This window comes from Coturnix japonica, unplaced genomic scaffold, assembly GCF_001577835.2.
Source record: "Coturnix japonica isolate 7356 unplaced genomic scaffold, Coturnix japonica 2.1 chrUnrandom875, whole genome shotgun sequence".
Classification (NCBI taxonomy): Eukaryota; Metazoa; Chordata; class Aves; order Galliformes; family Phasianidae; genus Coturnix; species Coturnix japonica.
This window is the reverse complement of record NW_015440229.1, coordinates 1,200-4,371: the sequence shown is the minus strand read 5'-3', so window position 1 is coordinate 4,371 and position 3,172 is coordinate 1,200. Positions and strand designations below refer to the sequence as shown.

General features: G+C 55.7%; 1 long non-coding RNA gene across 1 annotated transcript in view; it reads right to left on the bottom strand.

Annotated features, from left to right (window-relative positions):
* Positions 1-3,172, bottom strand: part of LOC107307765 — a 6,370-nt gene that overhangs the window by 2,005 nt on the left and 1,193 nt on the right. Inside the window, exons 2-3 of the long non-coding RNA XR_001552503.1 lie at positions 852-1,021; positions 515-559 (exon numbers count right to left, since the gene is read on the bottom strand). This is a non-coding gene — a long non-coding RNA (uncharacterized LOC107307765). The remainder of the gene's footprint in view (positions 1-514; positions 560-851; positions 1,022-3,172) is intronic.

Below are 3,172 nucleotides of genomic sequence, written 5' to 3'. Positions count from 1 at the left end.
TCCCATATCCCCCCCTTATTTAAACCCCATCTATCCCCCAGGTATACCCCATATCCCCCCATGTATAACCCCATGATCCCCCCATATACACCCATAGTCCCCCATTTTTATAACCCCGCAGTATCCCCCCATATAACCCCATACTCCCCCCATATAACCCATTAATCCCCCCCATATAACCGGCATATCCCCCATATAACCCCCTATACCCCCATTATCCCCCCATTATCCCCCCATATAACCTCATATGCCCCATATATGATTCCCCATATAACCCCCCATATCCCCCCTATACCCCATATGAAACCCCATATCCCCCCCTATTAACCCACATAATCCCCATATCCCCCCTAAACCCCAATATCCCCCCATATTAACCCCATATCCCCCCATATACCCCATACTTCCCCCCTATAACCCCCTATAACCCCATATAACCCCATATATCCCCCATATAACCCCATATATCCCCCATATAACCCCATATAACCCCCTATAACCCCATATAACTCACTCTGCCTCAGTGGCCGCCAGGCGGCGCTGCAGCTCCGCGTTGCTCCTATAGGGGATAAAGGGCCGCCATCTTGGGGTCATTTGGGGTCATTGCCCCTAAGGAGACGGCCGCCATATTGGGGTCATTGCCCCTATGGGGGATAAGGGGGCCGCCATATTGGGGTCATTTGGGGTCATTGACCCTATGATGGGGGGACGGCCGCCATATTGGGGTCACTGCCCCTATGGGGGGGAGGGGGCCGCCATATTGGGGTCATTTGAGGTCATTGCCCCTATGATGGGGGGATGGCGGCCATATTGGGGTCATTTGAGGTCATTGCCCCCCAACCCAAACCCACCTTTGTTCCTGTGGGGTCGCGGGGGGGTCGTGGGGGGGGTCGCCATCACTTCCGGTGTCAGCTCCGGGCGGGGTGGGAGGGGAGTCCCTTAAAGATGGCGGCTCCGGGATCACTTCCGGGGTCAACTTAAGGGGCACTTCCGGGGTCACCTCTGGGGCTGCTGAGGGGGTCTATGGGGACAACGGGGGGACCCATAAGGATCCTATAGGGACCCTATAGAGACCCTATAGAGAGCCCATAAGGACCCTATAGGCATATAGGGACCCTATAGAGAGCCCATAAGGACCCTATAGACATATAGGGACCCATAAGGACCCATAGGGCCCCATATAGACCCCATAGGGCTGCAATAAGGACCCCATATGTGGACATAGGACCCCATAGTGCCCCATAAGGACCCCATAGGGACTCATATAGACCACATAGGGACCCATAGGGCCCCATAAGGACCCCATAGGGACCCATATAGAACCCATAGGGCCCCATAAGGACCCCATAGGGACCCATAGGGACCCCATATGTGGACATAGGACCCCATAGGGCCCCATACAGACCCCACAGGGCCCCATATAGACCCCATAGGGACCCATACAGTCCCCATAGGGACACCATATGTGGACATAGGACCCCATAGGGCCCCATACAGACCCCACAGGGCCCCATATAGACCCCATAGGAACCCATAAGGACCCCATAGGGATCCATAGGGACCCCACATGTGGATATAGGACCCCATAGGGCCCCATACAGACCCCATAGGGCCCCATATAGACCCCATAGTGCCCCATACAGACCCCATAGGGACCCATATAGACCCCATATGTGGACATAGGACCCCGTAGGGCCCCATACAGACCCCATAGGGCCCCATANTAGTGCCCCATACAGACCCCATAGGGACCCATATAGACCCCATATGTGGACATAGGACCCCGTAGGGCCCCATACAGACCCCATAGGGCCCCATAAGGACCCCATAGGGACCCATATAGACCCCATAGGGCCCCATAAGGACCCATAGGGACCCATATAGACCCCACAGGGACCTATATAGACCCCATATGTGGGCATAGGACCCCATAGGGCCCCATAAGGACCCCATAGGGACACCATATGTGGACACAGGACCCCATAGGGCCCCATACAGACCCCATAGGGCCCCATACAGACCCCATAGGGACCCATATAGACCCCATAGGGCCCATACAGACCCCATAGTGCCCCATACAGACCCCATAGGGCCCCATATAGACCCCAAAGGGCCCCATATAGACCCCACAGGGACCCATATAGACCCCATAGGGCCCCATAAGGACCCCATAGGACCCATACAGACCCCATAGTGCCCCATATAGACCCCACAGGGCCCCATACAGACCCCATAGGGACCCCATAAGAACCCCAGGGACCCGATAAGAACCCCATGGCTGCAATAAGGACCCCATAGGGACCCATATAGACCCCATTGGGCTGCAATAAGGACCCCATATGTGGACATAGGACCCCATAGTGCCCCATAAGGACCCCATAGGGACTCATATAGACCCCATAGGGCCCCATAAGGACCCCATAGGGACCCATATAGACCCCATAGGGTCCCATAAGGACCCCATAGGGACCCATAGGGACACCATATGTGGGCATAGGACCCCATAGGGCCCCATACAGACCCCATAGTGCCCCATACAGACCCCATATTGCCCCATACAGACCCCATAGTGCCCCATATAGACCCCATAGGGACCCATATAGACCCCATAGGGACCAATATAGACCCCATATGTGGACATAGGACCCCATAGGGCCCCATATAGACCCCACAGGGACCAATATAGACCCCATATATGGACATAGGACCCCATAGGGACCCCATAGGGACCAATATAGACCCCATATGTGGACATAGGACCCCATAGGGACCCCATAGGGACCCATAGGGACCTATATAGACCCCACATGTGGACATAGGACCCCATAGGGCCCCATAAGGACCCCATAGGGACCCATATAGACCCCATAGGGACCTATATGGACCCCATATGTGGACATAGGACCCCATAAGGACCCCATAGTGCCCCATACAGACCCCATAGGGACACCATATGTGGACATAGGACCCCATAGGGCCCCATACAGACCCCACAGGGCCCCATATAGACCCCATAGTGCCCCATACAGACCCCATAGGGCCCCATATAGACCCCATAGTGCCCCATACAGACCCCATAGGGCCCCATATAGACCCCATAGGGACCCATAGGGACCCCATATGTGGACATAGGACCCCATAGGGCCCCATACAGACCCCATAGGGCCCCATA